The 26512-nt window shown below is 39.1% G+C and overlaps 1 long non-coding RNA gene across 1 annotated transcript in view; it reads right to left on the reverse strand.

Moving 5' to 3' along the window:
• Positions 1–17495: 17495 nt before the first annotated feature.
• Positions 17496–26512, reverse strand: part of LOC120891983 (uncharacterized) — a 140292-nt gene continuing 131275 nt past the window's right edge. The window contains exon 6 of the long non-coding RNA XR_013435044.1: positions 17496–20751. This is a non-coding gene — a long non-coding RNA (uncharacterized LOC120891983). The remainder of the gene's footprint in view (positions 20752–26512) is intronic.

Genomic DNA, 26512 nt, shown 5'->3' on the forward strand with positions numbered 1-26512 from the left:
CCTGTGGGAAAGGGGTATAAGGAACGAGAATTCACTGAGGTCAAAGTTGTGTATGGAGTCTTCAGTGGCAGTTGGGGGTCATACCCAGATAAAATTGGAATTCTGTGCTCCTGTAGATTTTATTACCCCCATCCAGTTTGGTTTCATACCCGTTCCAGAGTCAATGGATGCCAGGAAAACAAGGCCTGATTCCTAGCAAGGACCCACTGAGCTCCCTCTCTGTCCACAGACCTCACTAGCATATGTGTATACATGCTGCTGCGTGTTTGGCGTTGGTTCTAATTTCCTTAAAATAGTCAGAGATAATTTTGTGTGATAAAAAAGGCTTATTTCTTTGATAAATGCAAGACCCATAGACCTCCTTCTATTTTAAGCAAAATTAGCTTTCTTTCTTTTTTTTTTTTTTTTGTAAAATAGGAGGAAAAAATATTGCCCATCCTGTGTGTGGCCTGAAGGCAACCCTCAAAACATCTGAAAGGTTATCTGTCAAAGTTTTTAAAAGGAAATATATTGTTCTTAATTATTCTTATCTCATTTTTATATAATACTTGGTGGATTTATTTTTTTAATCTATAATCTTATGCCAAAAGAGGCCATTTAGGCTCATTTTTATTTGCAGACTGATACAGAGACAAAATCTACAGGACTATGTTTAACCATTTTAAATTCTCCTTTCCATTCCTTCTCCTTTCAACTAGAAAAGGACTTTTGTGCTGCAGACCACATCTGACCTAGGGTCAGTGCCTTCCCTGCAGGCCAGTGGGGAAGGCCTGAGAGAGCTCTGGGCCAGCAGGCAGCCATATATTTCTTCCATAATCCTGTGTGCGTGGGCGAAGTATCAGGCAAAGGTATAAATAAAGTGTTCTGACTCCACATATGGTATTTTGGGTTTACAAATCCTTCATAAACTTTTTCCACTCCTATCAGCAGTTTTATTCATTATGGGACATCCAGCGAGTCTCCTTTCGGGATTATTTGAGAAGCAGCAAAGACTTCCTGTGAAAGGAGCATGTTTGCTGTAAGATTTGTGCGAAGATTGAGTGCCTGTGGGAGAATAATCCCGATGTAGTCAGATCTCAAATGTTCGGTGGGGTTTCCCCTGTCATGGACTTTCATGTTCTCAGCACATGGATGCTATAGGAGCTCAGCCCCTAAGATGGAAAAGTGCATTTTCGCTTTCCTCTAGGGTACCAGGGTCAGGTCCATGATCTGACTGACGTGTTTTCTCCTTTCTGTCTGCCTTCAGTTTGTGTTTTTACTGATTTGGGGGGGGGGGGGAGTCCAAAATGAGAAATCAGGCCTGAAACTTACAATTTTAAAATTTGAAAACTGAGGTAGGCTCAATGTATCCAGACAAATTGAAATCACGTTCGTATTTCCAACTCTGTGAGCCACTGGGCTTTGGCCAGGTTTTAGAAAGAGTATATCTTGGATCAAAAATAGCCAATAGAGGAGTGTGTCCCAGGAGGAAAAGTATTTAGACACAGATCCTTGGGTGGTCTCATTCACAGGAACAAAGAGAAAGATCCCCTACTGACCCATAACTGGAGTAACAAATGTCCATGGCCAAGCTTGGCATAGGATGCTACAGCATATCAGTCAATATAATTCAAAGCCCTGATATCTCTCTCTCTCTCTCTCTCTCTCTCTCTCTCTCTCTCTCTCTCTCTCTCTCTCTCTCTCTCTCACACACACACACACACACACACACACACATACACACCTGTCTGCATGATTGCAAACTCTGTGCCCCAACCTGGAATTGATTGAGGATGAATGTACTGAATAAATCAAGAGTACAAGTGCCAGACTAGATGGTGCCATGCTTTTCTGTTTGCTTCCATCCCTAGTCATCATCAGATGATGTTGATCCTACCTACTAGGGACAATACAAATGTACCCTTTTAACCACAGGGGCACCACATTGCACTTCAGTAATTCACTCTCAGGGCTCTTTATTATTATTCCAGGAGGGCATCCTCAGCTGCAGTCAGACCAGCATGTATGTGGGAACCTTAGAGAAGGACCCACCTTGTAGCTAATAAATGAATAAAGCTTCAGCTTTGGCCCTTTTCAGTTGCACAGGCCTCTTCCAAGAGCTGGGAGGAGCCCTTGTAATGTGTTCGCACGGTTGTGTATTCTTGTAAAATGTATTATAAGCAAGATATATTTAGCCATTGTTGGTTAAGACTGTTTTCTCTTTCAGTTCCAACTTCCCCTCCATGTTCCTACTGCGGGGGTGTCAGTGCAGTCACGAGCACTCTGGGTCTCCAGCTAGAGGGAAGTTGAGTTGGGAATACATTTAGTGTGGGCTAAGGAGGGGATATTTTTGTGGTTGGTAGTTGTTTCCAAGTGCACTTAGGTTATTGCTAACCCTCCTGGTGTAAGAACAGTTTCTAGGAACACTCCTACAGCCCCTGCACAGACGCAGCCAGCCACATGACAGGAAGTAGAGGGCCAGCATCAGATCATGATGTAAAAGCGCCCTACCAGCCTCTGACACCAGCCATATATGTAGAGTCAAGGACAAGCAAAGTTTAAAATGCACAAAGCAGGAAGCTTGTCTGTGGGAAATTCTTCTGAAGTCTGATGACTAAATTGTAAGCATTGGACTTTATTTTCAGTAACAAATAGAACAGAAGTCCTCTCCTTTCAGGAATATAGTATGCCACATTATGTATAAAATCGCAAATGCATGGTGCCTGTTTTCTCTTTTAATGAGAATTCTAGAGAAAAGTGTTATTGGAATTCCCATGCTTTGACCTATGAGGATGGTATTTGTTATCATCCTAAAATTTGTATTTTATTGTGATTTATTTCCTCCTTTTAAATAATTATTCCATTTTGTACCAAATTGAGTATTCTTGGCTTTGAAATTTCTTTTCCTTAATGAGGACTCTCTAAGTCTTCTTTAAGCAAAAGGCCCTAGAAAGTCTGAACCAGAAACAGTCTGTCCCCCAGGTTGTAGTCAGGCGAGTCTTTCTAAAGCAGGAATTTAATAGGTGACAAACCTCTAATACAAATCCTTTGATGATTTTCATCTCTTTATAAACTGGCACCTGCTACTGCACCCTCTATCTTCCTCCTTCCTCTCCCTCCCTGTGCACCAGAAACTGGCCAGCCCCCAGCACCTGGTATGCACAGCTTTGTCATTTGCTCCACCTCCTGTGCCCATGTGTTTCCCTCTAATCACAGATTATTTCAAATATTTGTTTGCTTGTTTGATAAACTATTGGTCCTTCATAATGTAGCAAGGCAAGGCTGAGGGTTGTAGCTCAGTGATACAGCACTTGCCTAGCATGCATGAGGCCCTGGGTTCCATCCTCATCATCACAAAAAAAATATATAGCAAGGGAGAAAATTACACTGATGAGCTGGAAACTGGCCAGGAGTAGCACTGGCATAGGGTGGCCTGAAGGAATTTAAGTGATACAGCCAGTCTTTGTGAGCTAGCTTAGGCCCAGAGCACAAGGATCAGTAGGAAGTTTCCCAGATATACCCGGTGCCTGGGTTCTGGCTTGACATAGAGCAGATGCAGAATGCAGGCTGTTAACGGAGTTCAGGAAGCATTCCGCAGCCTGTCCATCCCCTAGTGCTCTGCAGCAGAGCGGATGCACCCTGGGCGGCTAGCTCCTTCCTACTTTATATCCTGTGATGCTCTTTTGCTTCAATGACTGTCTGGTCTGGATTTGGGACATTTCTGGCCACTCTCATTCTCATCCTCAAATCCAGGGATTCTGCTTTGTCCCTCTTTCAAGACCAGAGCTATGGGGATGCCCTGGAGAAAGCCATTTTTTTTTTCCTCCTTCATTCTTCATTTATCAGGGCTGTCTCATTTTTCTTTTCATTCTTAATTAGTATCTCCCAAGGAAATGATATCTATAAATAGAATTCATCTTATATTTGTGACTCAAGAGTCCAAACCACATGTGTCCAAACCAGTGTGGTAAGTGCAGTTGTAGATTTTCTTTGATTTCGTGGGATGGTATTATTAGCACCAACATTTATGATAATAAAGCAAAGGCCAATTATTGTTTACAACATTTACTGAAAGCCTTTTCAAGCAAGCACTTTTTCATTATTTAGTGTGGGCTTTAATTAGTCACAGGACTGTTATACTAAATTAACTCAGAGTTCTATTAAAATGTGCAGATTATGTCCCCCTCTTTATTTCCTTTCCTGTCATCTTCTCTCTGTGTGTCATCCAATCTTTTCCTTCAGTTCAAAGATTTACATGTAAGAAAGATGGCTCCAAGTCCCAATCCTCCCCTGCTGCCTTAGAATGACATTATGTATCAAGAAAAGATATAAGGAGACTCTGGGAAATTTCCAGGCCAAAGAAAGCAAACGTTAAATCTGTCATTCTTTAGGCATGGCCTCAGAGAACTTTGCAGAGCAATCTGGTGCTTAGTTTTTTGGGGAATAATGGAAACAGTTTCCTTCACATCCCCAATATTTCATTTTCTACATATTCAGTTAGCTAATAAATAGCCACTCAGTTTCTCTGGCCAGACAGAGCGACAAATACTGCTCTTCCTCTGAATCTTACCAGCTGCAAATACACATAGAAAAATTTGCTCTTCAGATTGTGTTATCTTCTGTGTTACTTCATTTAGAAAGCAGAGGGAAGAGGCCTTAAGGACAGAGTCTGGCATGTACCTGTCCTCAAAGAAGGTAGAAGTTCACCCATTGTATTGGTTCATTTTCTGAAGCTATAACTGATACCAGACTGGGAAACATTTTTTTTTCTTACAGTTCTGGAGACTGGGAAGTCCAAGATTGAGGAGCTGGTGAGGGTATTTTTGTTGGTGGACTCCATTGCAGAATCCCAAGGTGGCAAAGGGCCTTACATGGTGAGACAGCCCAAGCAAGCCAAAGACAGCTCCATTTTATACTAGTCATGCCCTCAATAACCAATTAATCCACTAATCCATGAAATTATTAATCTATCCATGAGGGCAGAGCCCTTGTGACCCAATCAACTCTTAAAGGTCTCACCTTGTTCTGTCTCCTAATACTTCAAAATGGGGATTAAATTTCACCATGAGTTTCAATAGGGGACAGTCAAACACAGTGCCATTGTTCTGTCAACTTGACCTTGAGGAGTAAGTAAGAGAAGCAAGCGTGTCTCTCAGCCTCTTTTCTCCAGGCCAGAGATCTATAAGTAAGATCAGTTTGAAAGTTGATCTACCTGAAGTGTACTATATTCTGTTGGATTTTCCTTTAAATCCCTACTGGATGAATGGGTTTGGGAGCTATTGATAGGAGATAGACTACAACTTCCAAAATACAATTTCACCCAGCTGGACTTGATATCAAATGTCAAGGACCAGAGAATCATAACAATCTAGACATTTTTTTTTTAAGAGTGAAATGCTTTCAAGGACGTTTGCTGTTATTCTAACAAACTACAGTCCAATTTCTTATTCCACAAAATGCTGATCCTTCTTTCATCTCTTGTAAGAAATAAGGGTTACAGTAGGATCAAGGGCACAGGCTGGGAGTATAAGATAAATGACAACTTACCACGCCTTCTAGAGGATACAGAAAGGAGGTTATTTATTTTATGCAAAAATAGTTATAACTCTTATATGTGCTCAGATCTATTTTGCCCCAAGAGATAAGTGATCTTTTTTTTTTTTTTCTGGAAGATAATTAATAGTTTCTTATCTAGATTTCCCTTGTCCAAATTAAGCTGCTAGGCAGGATAGGAGAAAAACATGGGCATGTTCAGTGTGTTAATTATAAGGTTATAAAATGTAACCCAAATGCAATGGACTTAAAAATTCTGAGATCTGTACCAAAAATGAATCACAGAAGGACAGAGATACTGCAAAACATTCAAGAAGTGACCGTTGCCATTCAGAGTGAAAAACCAGCCTCTACTCAGAGCAAAGCCTGTCCAAGGAAAGGGGAGTGACCTTTGTCCTTGGAAAGACCCAGGGAGCACTCCTAGGCACAAATCCACCCTACTGAGTTGTTGATCTACAAATACCAGGAGAGATCTTTTGCGCCAAGTGTCCCTGACTCAGTCAGGCTAGGTGGAGACCCATAGTAACTCCTTAGCAGCCACCAATCAGCCTGAGACAGGGAAATACCTGCGATGCCAGATGACTCTCCCAGTAGTTTATGGTGGTTGATAACATGTAGTTCCCATGGTTTCCCAACATGTTATCATGGCCTAAACCAATCAGTTCAAACGAATCCCCCTCTTGGATTAACCAATCACCCCTACCCAACTCCCCCGCCAGTGAATGTGCTAATCAATGTTAAGAGTTGTTTTATGATTTTCCCTTGGTGTGTAATGATATGCTAAGAGATGCTATGATGTATGTAAAGTCCCTGCCTTCTCCAAAGAGTGTATACAACTGCTGCAAACCCTGGGCTTGGGGCCTCTCAGCGTCACCAGTTGCTGTGTGAGCATGGAGGACCGAGCTAGCTCACAATAAACACCTCTTTGCTGCTTACATCGATCTTGGTCTCCGGTGGTCTTTTGGGGGTCCCGAATTCGAGCATAGCAATTGCTTATTTATAATTTCTTTGAATAAAACTTATGTTCTCTTCTTTTTAATTTTTTGATTTGTCCACTCTTTCAATGGGTTATATCAAGTGTTCGGTGGAAGGATTGGATACAACCACACCATGGATATTTTGAGACAGAGATGTGTTCAATGCTTTGAAAAGTCAATAGACAAGATAAGCAAATAAAGACTCTGACTGGCATCAAGTTCTCCGGCATCTACATTGCTTATCTGCTCCATATCCTGCACACTAAGGGACTGAGAGCACATGGCAAGCCTAAGAGGTCAGCAGGCAGCCTGGCCTCCACTGGATAGTTTTTTGCTAATGTAACTGTGAAGGTAAGGAAGGACTAACAAAGAGACAAAGGGAAAGTTTTTCTACTTCCAAATCTTGTGATAACCTGGTATTTGGACTTGAAGCCATGTCCTCCTGGAGTTGGGGTGGATTCCTCTTGTTTTGCTTTCTCTGGAGCAAATCCCTTTAGTGCTAATATCTTACATCAAATCTGATGCTTTCATTTTCTTCATAAATCTCATTGCCTCCCACAAATTGCATTTTGTTAAAAAAAAAAAGTTGGAGATAAGTTTGAAAATGAAAAAAAAAACTTCATATTGCATATATGATATTCATTTTTATATTCTTAGTTGCTCAAATTCTATCCTTTTGCTTAATTTCCAGGGCAGAATACTGCAGGGAAACCATTTAGCTATTTACACTTCTCACAAACACTCAGGGCATGTAAGCAGTGATCTGGATGCCCAGGCCCACCTCTAGGTGCCAATACTCTTCTACTGAAGCCAGATTTAAAGATAGGTTAGTGTAGTTAGGTAGATTGGGGTCTAATATCCAGTATAATAAAGAAAATGAAGACCTTAAGGAGAATGGAGTCCAGGCAACTAGAACAACACCTGGGGAAATTGAAATGTTAATGTCCCCAAGGCCTGGAACCCATCCTAAAGAATTGCTAATGAAGTAGCTCCAGCAAACCTGGAGGTGCTAATCAAACCACCCCAGGCCCTTTCTTCCCAGATTACTCCTCCCTGTCCTATCACTAGATCTCCCACCTTTTGGCCTTCCCACCTGCATTCTATCACTGCAGGATAGAGGAAAATAAAGGACAGGAATGTGGGAGGACTAAAAGAAGACCTTAGCTATAAAAAAGGAAAGACCTCCCCCTTCCAAGGATTATGCCTTTCTGGTCCCCTGATTCCTCATGGAGGAAATCTTTTCTGTGTGCTTCTCTGATGTTATACTTCAGCATTGGGAAACAAGGACTCACCAGTAAACAGTGGTAACAATACCTTGCAGGTGGAGGGAGTGGAGCTGAGACTTTGGGAGGAAAGGATTTCTACTCCAAACAAAGTCAGCTGCCTTAGTTCCACATTTCTTTGTCCTCTGTTGCCTTCCCTAATACATTTCTGTGTTCTACCACACTTCTCACCACCTCTTTCTTTCCCATCCTCCTCCTTTTTCTTTTTGGTACTGGCGATTGAACCCAGGTGTGCTTTATCACTGAGCCACACCCCCAGCTATTTTTATCTTTTATTTTGAGACAGGGTCTCACTAAATTGATAAGATCGGCTATCCATCTTACTCAGTCTCCCAAGCCATTGGGATGATAGGCATGCACCACCATACCTGGCTCATCCTCCCTCTTGAGTTTAAATCTGTATTCCAGAATCTCTCCACCATGGGCCCACCTGTCTCTGCCACCCAATACTGAATGTCTCCCGAGCATCCCACTATGTTTCAGGTGTGGCACATACCAGATATGATTATTCCAAGTGGCTGGTTTTTGGCAAGTCCCATATTGTACATTTTTCCCCCTAAATCTTCAATCCTTTGTGTATTTTAGGAGGAAATTTAATCCATCTGTTTCTGGTTCATTTGCTATTATAGTAATTCTCCAGAACCTTTTGTTTTAAGACTTATTTGATGTTCAAGAAGCCTTATGAACTTTTTCACAGGATTTTGAAAACATCCTTCCTAGAACCAGGAAGCAGTCTTTGGCCAGTTATCAATCAATTTCAACATGACACTGTGTGATTTTAATTTAAGACCTTCATTAGCTGAAAGGTGTCTTCTCACTCCTATTATGCAATTGTTCAGACTACAACAGGCTATTGCATCCCTCAGGAAGATACCTAATTAGGAAAGATTACTTGTACCTAATTAGGAAAGTTTACTTGTACCTAATTAGGAAAGATTACTTGTATCTGGAGGGCAAAGCCTTATTATATATCAATAGTTACAGGGTTAGGTGGATGGGAAGCCCTAAGAAGATGGCTTTAGAGTTTAAACCGTTTATGGTAATTCTTGCACTGTTATGAATATGAAGAATCTAAGAGCCAATCATCCTGGTTACTGACAGAAAGACTTATACATTACATCATTAAAGCTAGTCAATAGAATTGGATGGTGGCTAAAGTGGGATTTTGTATGAGATTAAGTCTTTAAGGATGTATGTCACTGTAAGTGGAGTTTCTTGTACAATGATATGTAGACAACGGGGGGCTAGAGTTTTCGTTCCAAGAAAGTGAAAGAAGTGAGAATAGTTTTCACAGTTGTAACTTTGCTACACCTGGGAAATTGTACACGAAGTGAAGTGTAGACTGGTTGTTGAGATGTCTAGACCATTCCTTCTGTAGGTGTGGATAAGGAATTTGCTATAGGAGGGAAAGTTGCGGTAGCAAGTGTTCTCTGGGAAAATTAGTCTCTAATGGTGCATGCATGGCATACAGTCATGGCATCCCAAACAACTAGTACTGAATGCTCAGTCTATGAAGAATATGAGTGGGAACTGGGGCTTGGTGGTGTTCACCCTTAGAGGTCGGTATGCAGCCAGTATGAGCTGGGGTCCATCCTGGTGGGTCATTGCCCATGTTTTGTTGGTGGCTAATTACTTTGTAGCTTTCTCTTTTGGTTTACAATTTGTAAGTCATGCACAAGCTTTCCGGAACATAGTTGGGGTTTGAGAGCCATGACAAGCAGTAATAAGCAGCAATTGATTTTGATACAAAACATGTATCTTCCACCAGAACAGTATTACACAGATTGCATGGTAGGAATCACACCAGGAACAATTAGGAGAGAAAAAAGTTAATTGGTTGAGAAGAGAGATCCAGTTTTATCACAGTTAGGAGCCCAGCTATAGGCCACCTTCAGACCTGTACCACCTCTAATTCAAAAAGTGAATTTTCTGTGTGGTCAAACATGAGCCTTCTTTCCAGGGAATGGAAAGCTTCTTAAATGGCCAACTTGGTAAGAGCAGCAGTCAGTCCAGGCCTGTCCTTGTCACCAGAATCTCTTCTCCTTCTTCTCCAAGTTTACAAATCCTATATACACCTTTCAAGTGCAACTGAAGCCCCAGCTTTTCAGACAGCTTCCTTTGGTGTCCTACGTGACAATCCTGTTCATTTTCTAGGTGGACACTGACAGTACATGAAGTTTTGTTGGTGTTACTTTGCATGGGTAGGTAGTCTTCTTATAGATGTGTGTCTGATCTTCACTATTCTGTGGTTACCTTCTCCAGGACTAGGATTCTATCTGCCCTGCTTTGGTTTTCAATGCCTTACATAGAACCTGCTATACAGAAAAATCCCTGAAGCTCCCAACGCCTTCTGAACACTATTGTCATTCCACGTGGCCAGGCTGCATAGTTTTTTGGTGAATTTTTTCATCTGAGAGAATATACTGCTGAGAAAGAAGGTAAGAAAAAGGGATCAGGCTATAGCAGAAATGAGAGTTTGAGAGGTGGCCATGGTGGAATGGGAGGGATGGGTATGGTGGTTCATGCACAAAAGGCCACTTATCTGTGTGTCCTGGGCATGATGAGAACTCAAAGTCCATGACAAAACAAAAACAAGCATTTGGCTTTGGGTTCATGAGGTCAGATAATATGGAGCAGCCAGAATTGCTGTCTTCTCTTTTGGGAACTTTCTGTTTTCCTGCCTGGTATATCTCACCAAAATGAAGATGCAGATCAGCAACATGATAACTGTTATACCATATTTTCTCTGCCCCCTTTCTCTCTCTAGTACAGAGAACATATGCCATCCCCATGAGGGGCACTTACTAATTCAATATAATTTAAATCAAACTTTACTTACAGTGTACATTTTATGAAATGCCCAGTCTCCAGACTACCATAATTTTAAGTCACTCTCGGAGCTCTACTATCTATATATAATGCCACCTCCTTTTAAATTTATTAATTTACACTATTTTTTTATTGTACTGGTAACCCACTGTAACAAATTTTCAATGTTAGGGACTTTCTTCTGCCCAGAAAGCATGCCAAGAGATAATATGGTGTGAAACCAAGGGAAAAGCAGAGATGTCGACCTAAACAGTCTCATGAGAAAATGTGACGATTTGCATCAGTAACCGTCTTTAATGCCACTTGGAGGCCATATGACAAGTCAGAAAAAGACATGTTGGATCTGGATCTGTGAATGTAGTTGTTCATTTGGACGAGCACAGGATCAGGAATATCTATGGGAAAGAAGCTAGAATGGAATTTTTTGAAGAGTGAACTGGAGGTAAAAATAGAGACTTTTGCAGAATATTTTCATTGCGATTTTTATTCTCCTCCTATTAAGCAGATGACAAGGGCTACATGTTCGTGTTCATGAAAAACTTAGGAAGAGAATACAATGCACAGACTAGGAAGAGAGAACAGAGAATCAATGAAAGATACCTCTTCAGGTAATTATTCTCGTGTCCAACTGCATTTTCAGGAGGATATGTAAAAAGATCTTACATCCTCCAATTCCATTCCAGTGACATCCAGGCCTGAAAATCACTGGACAAGATATAATTGTTATTTATGCTTTTTCCATATAAATTTATTTTAAAAGATTTTCCATAAATCTTAGCATTTTCTGAATGCACAATAATAAGCAGGAAGAATGTTTTTTCTTCTTCCTAAGAGTTACCTTAATTTCATTTTTTTTGGCTAATTTGCAAAGCTAAAACTTTAGATCAATGACAAATAAAATAAGTAAGAGTGGACATCCTGGTATTCTTTCTGAATTCTCATGTTTCCTGTGCAAATTATGATATTGGCTATTGATTTATTATCCATATTCTTCCCTGTGTCATGAAAGTATCCACTTAGTAGCATGAGCCTTAATTTTGCATAACATAAAAAATGAATGCTTCTGTTTCAGGATTTACTATAATGATAATATGATTTTCCTCCTAGAACTTACTGTGACAAATTATAATGGAGTTTGCACTTCTAATCCATTCTTGCATTCTTATAATAAATTCAACTTTCACACAAATATTTGTTGTCTCATTAATTAGATTTTGTCTAAGAATGTTTAAGAATATATAAGACAATTTTTTATTGTTCATATTTTACAAAGGCCTGTTTTCTTTCTTCTATTACATTGTCCAATTTTGACATAATAGCTGTGCTAAAATGAAATAGATTGAAATAGATTGTTTCTCCTGTTTTTCCAAGTAGCAGATTATATTAGTTAAGGTGGCTCTGTCTAGTTGTTACCACGAGCCACCCTCAAATCTCAGAGGCTAAACCCAACATGTTTATTTCTTTAATTCTCAATGACGACAGAGTTGGATGTGGGCTGGGGGCTGTGGCATGGTAGAGCTGATTCATTCTGGCTCATGAGAACTGGTTGTGTGTCTCTTCCCAATTTTGTGATCACACTGTGACATCACATTGGTTACCTAAATTCTGCCAGAGTGGGAGCACTTCATTATAGAAACTGACAAGTGCTACCAAGAGAGTCCCCCATCTCCATCACCAAAAGCTGGTTGTTCGACATTTACCAGCTCATCACCACTTATTGGGTGGATCTCCTGGGCCTCTGAGCGATGACTCAAGGATCCTGTCTCTATTCCATCCTATGATTCTGAGCTCTCAGGGTGCTTCACTTTGAGCTGCAAGAAAGGGGAGGGGAGCCTATAAGAGCCTCTAGGACCTTTTTATAGGTCAGGACTGGAAGTAATTTCTTTCTTTTTTTTTTTTTCTGACATTCCACTGGCCACCACTTGTCAAAAAGATCCTTTTAAATGTAAGGAATATGAAAATGGCATCCTTCTATGTATATATCTTCTTTGGGACTTTTCATTTTGTCTACTTATCTGTCTATTCTGGCCCTGGACTAAGTTTTCTCATTGCTACAGTTTCCTATTTTGCATGTCCATTTCTCTTTCCTTGCCCTCACCTCTGCAATATTTTATTTTATATCCTTAACACTTTGATTTTAGCGACCATTTCTCAAATTCTAAGGAAAAAAATCCCATTTGTACTATATTCAAACTGCATGAAATTTATAGATTTTTGAGGATAAAATTGACATATATATGTCAAAATAAATCCATATTACATTGTGAGGTTGACTAACACTAAATAACTCCTCAATTCCTAGAATTGAATCTGTTAGAGCACTTAGGTATTTTTTAATAATGTATTCAATATAGAATGAATGCAAAGTGATTTAGAATTTTCACATGTAATTGACAAATAGGATTGCTTTTTAGTCCCAGCCTTGATCTTTCCTCCCCAGTTCCCTTTTTATATCATTGTCAGATTTTACTAGACACCTGAGAAAAATAAATCAAGAATGATCCCATCCTTTTCTATGCATAATAGCAGTTCAAATGGCCTGATTCTGTTCCTTGAATCATCTGACATTATTTACTAACTTTTAAAGTGTATTCTACCATTTTGTTTTCTTCCATTGTCTATTTCTTTGCATTGATTATTTTAGTTATTTGAGTCTTATAAAATTATTCCTTTAGTTGAAATTTTCAAAATCACTAGCACAAAACTGATCATGGGATTTGTGCCAGGGGAAGGAGGAGTGGGGAACATACTGGGTTGGGGCACTTTCTGAGATAATGGGAAGTTCTACATCTTGGTTATGGTGGTGCTTTCGTGACGTGTAAATTTGCCAAAACTGATGGAAATTTACCCTTGAAACTGGTGCATTTTACTGCAAACAAGCGGTAATTCAATAAAGCTGATTTCTTTACAAAGTCTTTTATATTCACTTATTTTCAATGTATCAGTCAAATACAAAATGTAGTCATATTTTTCAATTTTGTGTTTGTGATCATAATAAGAATGCTTTCATCTTTCATTTGATTTCATTTTGTTTTGTTTTCTGTTTTAAGGTTTTCAAGCAGTTTCTTTTGTTTACAGCTCTTGTTCTCTAAATTGGTTTCTTTTTTTGATTTTTTTTTTTCAATAGAGAAGGAGAAGATGTGAACTTAATTTTCAATTCTGATTCCTCTAATTCTCAATGTCAACAGTTAAGCAGTATCTACTGGCCTCCTGGATGATGAAAGCAGCTATCTTAACTTCTTCCCATCATCAGTCTTTCCCATCATCAGCCACATACAGTGGGCTCAGAGTAAGAGCACCATCATCCATGCATCATCTTTGGGTTGATGGCAAGTATCTCCTCATAGAAAGGACAAGTTCACTGGTACAATATCCATTACAGTGTCAGGTACCACATGTGCTTATGAAATGAATGCAAATGTGTATTAGAAAATAATTTTATTGGTAGGACACTAGAAGTGAGAAATAGTGATCACCTTGGTCTCAATTTCTTGCTTCTTATTCAGTACTAATGGCAACTGGAAGCTCTCATCCTGCCTAACATTGACTAAGCAATGTGTCAGTTTTACGAGTTGGGTAAATGAGGAAAATAACTGCTAAATATCTAATGTAAAACAGGAATTACACCTAGTCTCTGGAGAGGAAAGCTTAGTATACATACTACACTACCATCCTCTCCCCAAGAATTATAATCTGTAATTTATCATGGAAGAGGGTGACCCAGGATCCTGGTTGGTCAGAGGTTAAAAGAATATCCTGGAATGAAGGGCTCTCATTGTGCTAAAACCCAAGGTCTCCAGCAAACCAGGGAAGTTTGAAAAAAAATTGGAATAAGCTGACTACCCTAAATATCCAGCTGACACATAAGGCATTTATTTCAGTGACATAGATGACACAACATGTTTTATAGCAACATAGAAGAGCCCCTGCATAAGTCTGAAATTTTAGATAGCTGGCTATAACACTGCTATACACCATGGTCACTATAGCAGATGGAATTTACACAGTAAGTAATTTTTCACATGATCTGAGAGGGTTTCAATAAAGGATCAAACTTTGATGGTATTTATAGATCTTGAGGACCTGGGGACCATGCTTGCCCTGGCAATTGCACGTCCTCTCTTGGGTTTTGGAGACTGTGTTGAAACTTACAGACTCTTTCTGACTCTGCTCTGCTGTCATCAAAAAGTACCACACATTGAACAAAAGTGCTAAGTCACTGGGCCCATGGGGTTAGCTCATTTCGAAAACGGAACTGGCCTTTCTACCCAAAGCCAGAGAAATGTTGAAAACATAAAACAACAAAAAATCTGTGGTGTGTTTGTAAAACCCAAGACTCTAACCCTGATCTAAACCAGACTGCTCTCCTCCTGGCTTCCTCCCTTTTTCCCTTAATTAAGCTAACTGGAAAGAAAAGGCTTTCATCAGAGCAAGACGGCAATCTTCCTACCCTCATCTCTAGGACGAAAACAGAGAATCTGGTCTGGAATTGAATTTGAAATATTAAAGAAAAATGACTACCAGCTTAATGCTGTCACTGTCCTATGTTTATTTTTCTTTCTTTTATGTCTGATGTCAAGGAGAAAACAATGTCATCTGCTGGAAACTTGAGCATGTTTGCATTTTGAGATAATTAGAATTAATGTTGGAGGGCCAAACCAGCACCGAGCAGTCCCTGTGCTTCCCATGTGTGTAAAACATTTTGTAATGACTTTCACTTAATCTGGGAGCCTGGCAGGCTGCCACAAGCCACCTAGATCCAAGCAACAAAGTTACTTTTTCAAAAAGGAAAATTGAGACGTTGGACATTAGAAATTAGGGCATCGGTAAAGTAGTTAGGACTCTGCAGATTGCTTTATCGTTTTGCATTTCTCTTCCATCTATATTTCTTCCTTTTGCAGCTTGGAGGAATGTGCTTCCAGCACACACAGCATGCAGCAGCAGACCTGCATCATCCCTCAGCTATTGTGAAGGAGAGTCTATCAGAGGAAGGCAGTGGATGTCTGTAAGGATCTCTAAACCCAAGGAGTCAGGCTCTGAGAGATCATCTGTGAGATTTGTTCAGTGAGAGGACCCAGACACAATGAATACTGGTTGGAGGGCAGGCAGTAGTTGACAGGATGTTTAACTTTTCCATAAACTGTTTTGCCAACTGAACACACAGTCTGTGTGATTCATGCATACGAAGCTCTTGCTTAAAATCTTTCAGTAGCCTCTCATTACCCACAGGGTAAAAACCCAAATTCCTAAACCTCTTGGTATAAAGCTCAAGTCTTTTCTTGAATCTTGTCATCCTCAACTCCCTAGATTCATTTCTTTAGTGCCACAAGTCACAGATACCAAATGCCTGGCAGTTCCCTGAACATAAGATTCTGTTCCATGTACATCATTCCTTTCCATTGAGGAGGCTACGATTCACCTTCATGCATAATCTAGCACTTTGCATCTGGTAGGGGAGGGGCTCAATATTTTGTTGTACAAGTGAATTTCAAAACTTTATGCAAGCATCACTTTTTCTGACTCCTCTACATGGAATACGGACTCCATTCTCTGGGCTTCCACAATTTTTAAGAGGTCAGGAATATTGCTAAATATTCCACAATATATAGGATAGCCTCCACAACAAGGAAATATCCAGCCCAAAATATCAACAGTGCCAAGGTTGAGAAAACTGTTCAGCAGAACTCATTTTTTTTAGAATCGTCATCTTAGGGGACATCTGTCTCCTCTGCTGATTGGTAAGCTCCTTATGTCAGGGTCCATATCTCAATTATCATTGCATTCTCATTGTTTAACACAGTGTCTAGCATTTGCAAGATAAATGTTGAGTGAGTGAACAAAGGGTCAGAGCATTGCAGAACTACTGAGTAGTAATCACTCTCTGAGGAATTATGAAAAACACAGAGCTCTTTTCCACATGGAACAATATGAATTCTAAGTTGCCCAGCTTCAAGAAAATGGCATCTCTCCACTCTTTTCACTCCATACGGATTTTTTTTCCCCCCAATGGTTCATAACTTTGCCAGTAGTACTATGTTGGGGAGCCCCTTCTGCCTTGGGAGAAGTAGCTTCTACCACGCTGCACTTTTCTCAACCCCTAAAAATTCACACTAAAGGTTGACATTCTATTTTTATGCCAACTCTCAAAAGCTTGGTCTTTGTAATTGGTGTCAGCTATAGCATTTCAGAATGCCCCATAAATAGACCCTGTTTGGGAGCTTTTCGAAGTGCTATTTTGATACTTCTTCCCCGGGTATTCACTTGGACTCCAGCCATTTGTCAGGGGAACCATTTGAAAAGGCAATTTGGAAGCCCACCCACATGATCCTGGTACCTCTTTCTTCTTGCTGATGGTATTAGACTAAAATTGGTCTGGTTTTGACTTTACCCACCCCTCTCACTAAATAACTAGATTATGTTTAGAATAAGAACTCAAAGCATAATGGATTAACTGTGGAGTTTGTGTTTCTCAGAAGCTTTAGCAAGAACCTCCTCTTTGCATTGTAATTCCTCCATAGAATTGTAGTTTGCTTGGAAGCACTGCAAGCAAATTATGGTCATAGTTGATGTTTGTCATAATAAAAATGTGAGGGGTACGATTTTTATTTAAATGTGTCCTCCCAGGAGTGGCCAGGACATTTAGGGAGAATCATCCTGCTTTGCTAAACATTTGGGGTGGGGTTATCCTTACCAAACAAATAAAAGCATGCACAGTTCTGCTTAGATCCCTGTGAGAATTAAGCTCACTTGGTAACATTTTTTCCATTGTTCCATGAGAGAATTTCACCCAACAGTCTTTGTGAAATGTGAATTTATTACATTGAAGATTATGTGTTGGACTTAATAAAATAATTTGTGAATCTTAATGAGCATGTTTCACAATGACCATTTGCTTTATTTTAAAGAATTAACAAATAATTATCACGCATTATGACATGCAAACAGTAGATGAGGATTTAAAGAAACATAGCACTTGAAATTGACATTCTACCCAAAGAACTTGGAGAGGGACCAGGATGCATAGCTGCAAAAGTCGTACAGAGAGACCATGACAATGACTGATTGGCAGCTAAGTCGGGGAGAAAGGCAGAGTTCATAAAATGAAGTAGATGCAAGTATGGATTAAAGATCTTAGAGAAGCTTTCATCAAAGAAATAGAATTGATGAATAGTTTTTCAAACCCTGTTCTGGAGCATCCTGGTGCTTAAATTTGGAACCCTCAGAATGGTCATATGATGGGTTTGCTTATTGTATGTCTTCTCTTTCTCTGACCTTGTCAGCATCTGGAGGGCAGAAGCTGCAGTTATCATCTCTTATCTGCATAGCAGTTGGCACAGTGTCTATTAGTGAGAAGATCTCAGCAAAGGTTATAGTTGAATAGAAATGGACAATTCTCCGTGGTGTCATTTCTTAAAAGTGCCCACTATCATGACATCAGAACCAGACACCAAAGAATTTTTTGTCTTCCATAGTGTCAAAGGAGGAGGAGTAGCCAATTGCAGCTCTGCAATCATGACTCAACACCATCGTTTTATTTTGTTTTTATTTATTTTTTTATTTTATGTTTTTTTTTTTTTTTTTTGCTGGATCAAAGTCCAATTGCTTTTGTTCTTTTCAAGGGTTATAAAGAATTAGAATTTGTCCTTTGTGCCCACTTAAAATAGTTTATTCAGTTTTAATCTCCCATCCACATTCTTAAAATGACTCAATACAAAATAATTCAAAGGCCACATTTAAAATAAAATCAAATTCTGCAAGTCAATGCCTTCATCTCTTTTTTCATGGCCTAATTCACAACTTCTTTAGAGCCTGGAATCTACTCCAGGGCAACTCTGCAAATATTCGGTATTTAATTGCAGTTTGTAGTTTGGGATCGTTATTCATGCTCATGAATTGCATTGCATTTACACATAAATTTTACTTGTCTAATTTACTAATTACTGAGAAGGAGTAATGTGGCGGCATCTTAATCTAGGAAAAACATCTCGAACGCTTTTGCACACGTTTTGTATTTGGCATAACCTAAAACACATTTCCCCACAAAAACTTTTCCCCTTAACTCTTAAGCCCCTGAGTATTTCAATGGAAACACAATACTTTTTATCTGGATTCATTTACACTCTCATTTACTCATCAGCATGGTGTTTTGTAAGAGATATTTAATATTCTCCAAGAGCCCTTTTTTCTCCCGCACATTTCAAAGTTTTTCCTGTAGGAAACACTGTGTTCCAAGCCATAAATTGAGTCTGAATCCAGAAAACAGGAGTTGGGGGAAGCCATAAATTTCAAATGAGTTCCAAGTGGTACTGATCTAAACTGCCCATTATACATATAATGTGGTTACCAAAATGAGGATTGAGTGCTCTGAATGAAGAAGACTTTTTAAATTTGGTGGCATTAATTTACCACCAGTGCAGATGGTTAGGAAATAGTAACTTGCATCCTCTCTCTCTCACTTGGTTGACTGAAGATGGCTTCTTTTTCAGGAAACAGGTGTCACTACTGAAGAATTCTCTCTGAGAGTAATCAGCTTCCCGTGGAGTAACTTTCTCCTCCTGGAAATGAAGTCTCAGCATCACGAGTAACCAGCCTATCACAGTAGCCAGAGGATTCTCCCACACAGGACCTGCTGAATAATACCATACTGGTGCTAACTCTTCCTGCAACTCATGCATGGCTGATAGCTAACTATCTTGGTGAATTTATTTTTATTGCAAGTATTGGAAAACAGTTCTAGTGAGCTAGTTAAAAAGGACATTTGTTGGAAGGATACCAAAGCCTTCCTTAGAAAGTCAAAGAAAAGTTAAAAATCCAGTTCCTTAAGATACAGGACCAAAGGGACAGTGTCAAGGAGGCTGCTTAGGACCCAGTGGGACAGATGCATTGGACAAATCACAGAACCCAATACACAGGTTGGGCAGTCAGTCACCCAGGTGAGATCTAATAGTACCAACTATTATAATAGCTTCCTAACTGCTTAAACTTTGATCTGTTCTTTCTTTCTTCTTCTCTTCAGTGGGAATATTGTGGCCACCCTATTCACTTTGATTTTAAAAATACTTTTTCCTTATATTATTGTAATTACAATACTATTTATCTATAGTGCTGAATATATTATTATCATTTACAGATTTTACATGAAAAATTTTCCTCTTATTTTCTATATTATTTGCTTATGTTGAACTCCTGAGACTATAGGTTTTCAACATGATCAAACAATTTTTGTAACTAACTCACTCTGGGAAGATAGCTTTCTCTCCATCACAGTGAATCAAAAAATTCTCTTCAACTCTGAAAGCTTATAACCAATGGGATTTTTTTCTTTGTGACAAGAATATCCCCAAACCTAAGAAACCTGGCTTTAAGGAATTTAGTTTCTTTCTTTCAAATATTTGGTTTTCAAATAAAATAATTTTAAAAGCAATTATTTCATCAATACATCTCCCCGAATGGATGCACATGAAACTAATACTTAATTACTAATCACATAAAGTCATAGATTAATGTTTTTCAAAAATAATAGGATTTATGTAAGAATTTATTTATGAATTACTAATGGAAAATCAACAGTCTGTTTTGAACTACTTAAGTCTATGCATTTCAAATATGGTGAATTTCTGTTTGTGGCCAAAGGATGCTGAAGGCCAGGTAAAACTTACTCCTTACAACTCTAGACATTGTAAAAAATTTTATCCTACATCTAAGAAGTAGACCTATTTAAGGACTGAAAATAAAACACAGCCTTATTGAAGGCAGATCCTCCAGCTACCCTATTTACTGGTGTGCTTGCCAACATGAATCCAAAGTGCTCTTTCTGGGGAATCATCACATCCATGTTCCAAAGGTTTAAAAAATCCTTGCAGAGAGGAAAGTCAGTAATGTGGTCTTTCTCTTTTCTCTGATTTTACTGGGTCAAAAGAAAAACCTGTAAATAGAGCTTGCTTTAATCATCTGCCAAACACATGGACTCAAGGTTTTCTTCCACGGGGAGGAGGTCTTGTGGTCAGTCCAAGGGAACAGTACCCACAAGGAGGGGAAAATATGCTTCAGGAAGCACCTTCTTCTTAGGTGTACATACATTCAACATTTTTAACTCTCTTGGAAGATAATATTCAGAAGGCAAGAGGCATCTATAGTAAAGAAATAAGTTATTGGTAGAGAGCACTGAGGCAATATAATATTTCATCTATTCTCAATAGTGCACTGCACATGCTTATAAATTTAATGGGTCTGAAAGAAATCAGGCTGTGGTCAAATAAAAATTTGAACTTAAAATGCCTTAAAACATGTTTCTAATCGATTATAGGTTTTTGCATAGAAGCTTTAGAAGGATATTATGGTTTGGAAATATTTATAATCATAAAGCAATAAAGCAAAAGGGCATGAAGAGAGACATCAGTTCCATGCTCCGGTTTAGCAGATGAGGGAGTCAAGAACTAGAGAAATGAGTTCCTCCAAATGACCTGGTCATTATTTGGCAGGTTGTAAACCAGAATTGGATTTCACGACTTTTAATAGTATTTTCCAGTTCATTTGGATTGAAGTGTGAATTCTGATTTAAGGATTTGTGAAAACAATTTGCAATTCCACCATCAAATATGGTCTGTGAACTCTTTATGCTATGAGCTTTCATAGAGGACATGAAAAAGAGTAGGATAATTTCTGCCCTAACTAATCTGTGAATTAAATAATAATATGAATATCAGGTTCCATCAGTCATAGAAAGTGAAATTCTTAGTAATATTTTGCATAAATTAATTGAATTAATAAATTTGATTAGAACTTTATATTTACTTCTATTCAAAAGCAGAATGCAGTTAAATATGTGCAATGATTACATTGGAAAAAGGAAGCAGTTTAGTCAGGCTTAGTTTCCTTACTTGTATCATAGGGAAAATAATTGCTACTTGCTATGATTGACAGGAGTCTTCAATAAGATAACTTCTACATGTGTATTGGCTTATTGACAGAAGTTATCAATAAGGTAACTTCTACATGTGTAAACATGTTCCATCTACTTTGTGGATGCTAGTTTCCTTGAGGAATAACTAATATTCTTTTAGGAATATTAAAATCCTCATAATTTCATGACTTCAATTCTTTAGGATGAGACATAGCATAAATTCATTGACACACAAAGAACTCAGAAATGAATTCAAGGACATTGGTTAAGAATATTAATTTAGTTCTCCTTAATTTTATCTGGACTTGTCAAACGGCTATACAAGTTCAGATCTCCAGTCTTTTGTGTGTCATTGCTTCATGAGGCTGGCTTTCAGCTTTGGTAGGTAAGGGCATTCACCCCTCAGTACTCGAGTTATTCCTTCAAATACCTACTGATCTGGTTCTCTCCTCAAAATAATGTCCATGAGCAATTTGTCAATGTGACCTTATTTAGAAATAAGTTCTTTATAGATGTAATCAAGTTGAGGTCATACTGAATTACTGTGGGCCCCAAATTCACTATGACTATTGTCCTTGTAACAAGGGTCATTAGAGATACAGAAGATGCAGATAAAGAATGCTCAGGGTTGCAGCAATCACCAGAACAAACAAAGACAGATCCTTCACTAGAGGTTTCAGAGAGAACCTGTCCCTGCTGACTTTTTGGTATTGGACATCTGGACTCTTAAGAACTGCCCGAGAATATACTTTTCTTCTTGAAAGACACTTATTTTGTGGTTATTTGTTACAGCAACCCCAGGAAACTAATGCACTGGCTCGTCTGAAGGTCATGAGGTTTGCCAGTGATTCTGTAGACCATCCTCTGTATTATACCAGTTTGAATGGAATTCCCTTAATTTTCCAGCCTTGATACAGGATTTGGATTTCTGTAATCTACACCATCCCTATTGTTTCCTTCAGAAAGAATGCTGAAAAATGAGGTCACCTCAAGTCTCTCTGCCAAGGAGTCCAGACTTATATTCTCCTCTTCAACATTATGGCTTAGATTCTCTTTGGGACCAGACAAGTTCCCAGTCCTAATGAAGCAGAGAACTGCAAAATCCAGAATGCCTTGGAGAAGTATCATTAGTGAGCAATTATGACAACTGGGAATTTTAGGCAAGAACATATTTGTGGTTAATTGGCCTTCTGGATATTAAAGTGAGTTTTAGCATTTGGGCCTTCCCTATTGAACTTCCTCATTAATCCCGTTCTATAGTGAAGGTGCATAAGACATGGTGTGAGAAATGGGTTTCTATTCACTGGCGTGCACTGTAGTTTCTCAGTTAATGTCAGATTAAGCTCATATATGCCATCTTGGGTGAGTGTGACATATTTGACTTCATTCATATGATATTAATATTAAATGTAAAGAGCAGTATATTAAAATGTATTATATAGAGTAAACCTCCTTAATATTTACTAGCCATATAAAGAGTATGTGCACGTAAACATTTAATATTAATCAGTATATTTTATCTGTCTTTTCCATTCCAGTCTTCACTCCATTAAAAAACAATTGCAGGAAACTTCCATTTGGGCCTCTGGGTCATTCCTCATTCAAAATGTCCTTTCAACAAACAAAGCTGTGTGCAGCCCTGAGCTGGAACAAAAAACTACAAAAAATGAAGGCCAAACATAGTTTTATGTTTCAGAGCTAATATTTTTGTAATGGGAAAATACACACACACATACAACACACACAAATTTAGGACAAAATGGAAAAAGACTGTGCATATGAAGAAAAAAGATCAATTAGCTCTTTATGAGAGAGTCAAATCAATCTTCAGAGATAAAATGTGAATATGTGAACTGGTCTTAGGAAGTGAGAAGGTGCAAGAAGGGCCAGGGGAAGGTCTGAAAAAGTAGGTTCTTAAACTCATATCCTGTCCAAGCAACACTATTTTCAGACCCGATTAGTCTACCTGCAGCACAGTTCTGCACATCCCTTGACACATCTCTCCGTCCCTTAATCTGTACCTGTTGCTTCCATAGCAACGTTTTGACACCTCAGCAAGAATTTAAGACATTCCATAATCATATTTCAATTTTATTTCTGTTTCTTTCCTATCCCCTACTCTGCTCCCTCTGCACAGCATTTCCTAGGACGTTGCCTTCATACCTGCAAGTTTCTAATCCTACTTCCTTTAACCATCTTCATCCAAGTTTCCAATATTTCAGAACCCAGCTTAACATCACCTCCTCCAGAAATTCTTCTTTTTACTTTCAGTTTGAAGTGTTCTTCATGTTTCTAAATTCCCAAACCACTTTCTCCATTCCTCTCTCATGATATGTGTGATGAATTGTATTAAATTTCTCAAATATTTGCAGCCTGTGCAATGGTGCCCACCCCATGTCTTCTCCCTGGTTCTCTACTGACATCAGAGGGGGCCTATGATGGTCCCTGGTCAATGGAACCTGAGAGAATGTGGTGTGCCTTTTCTATACAGAAGCTCTCTGTGCTGTTCCACCTGATGCTGCCATAAAGCCAACATGTCCCCCAGGGGCCATTCCTTCTGCCTGATTCCATGGACGATGGCAACATGGAGCAGAAGAGCAGCTGAGCATGAAGCACTGTTACTACATGAGAACTGTTGAAGCTATTTGTGGTTGTATTATCAATGTATAGTCTACTGTAAGATCATCTGTATGACAGGCCTTATTGTCCTTCATAAAAGATCAATATTTGTATTTGTAACATTTCTTCATTATTAGGCTATTGAGCTCCTTTAAAATCTATGTGGGATTCCCCCAATGAACTTATCATTCCCACCACAGGGATGGGCATTCAGTAGTTGTTGACTAAATATTTATTGATTTGCATGATAAATGAATGTGTAATTTCAGAAAGTAGTGTACACATGCACTGGTAGGAGCCTTCAAAGAGGGGTAAAGGAGGCTGTGAAGAAGAGGGGAAAAGAATCAGCTCATCTTTTAGCCTTAGCTTGGTCCAACTCTTTTTCCTTAATGACTCTGTGACCTGTGGGCTGCATTATGAATTATCTAAAGAGAGATTTATTATTAATCTATCCCTTTCATCACAAACCCAGTGAGAGATGTCCATGGGATGACTGGAGCATTTGCAAAGCACTCCTTGCACTGGGGAGAGTTGAAGGGCTTGGTTGGATGACTGGATTGCTGAGTCAGGCCTTAGTGACAACATGTAGATTGCTGTGATAAAATGTGCCTGGGACTCCAGTACTTGTAGGGTCAAGTGATGCTTGTTTGTTTCTAATGGAGCTGAAGAGACTCACAAATATGCATGCACATGCACACACACACACACACAGAGAGAGAGAGAGAGAGAGAGAGAGAGAGAGAGAGAGAGAGAGAGCGCAAAGCCAGGAATGTGGCCACCTTCAATAGTGAAACCCATCAATAAGAAGCTGAAGGTTAATAGAGATATTCCCTGAGATTTTTTTTACTTGGAGTGTAGATCTTTAAGGATCAAGCAAAACTAATGGAAACTCTAGAGAACAAAGGAATACCTGAAGGGAAAGAAGTAAGCCTCACTCATCTACGACAATAATGTTCTTCATTTCCTCTTTCCACTCCAACTTCTTTCTATTCTGACCTGATAATAAAACATTTGGCAAGATTAGGGCCATTGGAGGGTGAAGTCGCAGCAGGAGAAAGAAGAGATTACTTAACCTTAATTAAGGCTGCAGGTCTCTAGATGAGGAAGGTGGAAATCAGACATTAAATAAAGTTTGGTGTTTTGATTAAATCTTTGGGTATTTTGACTGTAGCATTAAGACTTTCAAAGTTATCACTTACTGTAGCTGGGGTGTACTTCAGGGGTGGAGCATGTGTTTAACAAACAGGAGGCCCTGTGTTTAATCCCCAGCACCACCTCCCACCCCGCAAAAACAAGTTTACTTAGCATCTATTACCCATCTGTTACCTAGGATTAAACAGAAAATTCAACTGATGTTTTTATATAGAGGTCATTGAAAGTAACCTCCTTAAATAATTGTAATGAGATAGTAAGGGAGGAGTAAATAACAATTATAATAATAAGTTGCATAACAATTACATAACAGTTGCCCTTATTATCATACTGGTTAAATTTATCTTGGAACTAGACTCCTTCATGACAACTGGGCCTGATCCAAGGAGAAGGTACCCAAGGAAGATAGTGAGAAGCTAAGAGCCTGCTAAGAGAAGGATTGGAACCACCTTGGGTGTCCCATGGAAATAAGCATCTCTAGAGACTGGGGAATCTGGATTTATGTAGAGAGAGCTCAAGAACCAAAATCAGATCATTTTCACCCAAAGAAGGGGCCTGGGGCAGAAAGAGAGGTATTCTCATTACCATTATGAACACTCGATAAGCCGTGACTGTCTGTCTTCCTGCTCCCCTTCCCCAACCCCAGCGTGGGGACAGCAGTCGAAGAAATGTTTCCAAAACCTTAGAGTGAAGGCCGTCTGAATTCCAAACTGATGATGTGATTTTAATCCTCATTTTAATATCTGGTTCAGGTCGAGTCAAAGAGGCAATTATTAAGGCACAAATGCATTGTTCCTGAGTTACATGAAAAATCATCTGGATTCCTTTCTCCCTTGCTCTCTCTCCCAGTGGCAGCCCTTAAACAAGCCTCCCTCCCCAGCCTCCTTTTTTGCTCCTGACCTCCCTTCATCTCCAGAGAGTTGAGCAATTTTGATACCTCTCTCAGAGTGATCTTATTTCCTGGCTGTATTCTCTTAAGGCACTTTTTTTTGTTTGTTTTTTACCTTACTAGGGCAAAAAAAAAATGGAGGGAGTCCTGAGGTGTCAATATGATACAATGCAAAAGAGGAGATGGATCTCTCCTCTTTTGATGAAACTTCTGGGAGTGGGGCTCTTCAGTAGGCACCCTTCAGACCACTCTTCCTTATTTTTATACATTTGAATGTGTGAGGACTGCAAATACATTGCATTTGTACAATAAAGTCTGTGTGTCACCG

The sequence above is a fragment of the Ictidomys tridecemlineatus genome, chromosome 2, assembly GCF_052094955.1.
Source record: "Ictidomys tridecemlineatus isolate mIctTri1 chromosome 2, mIctTri1.hap1, whole genome shotgun sequence".
NCBI classification, from domain to species: Eukaryota; Metazoa; Chordata; class Mammalia; order Rodentia; family Sciuridae; genus Ictidomys; species Ictidomys tridecemlineatus.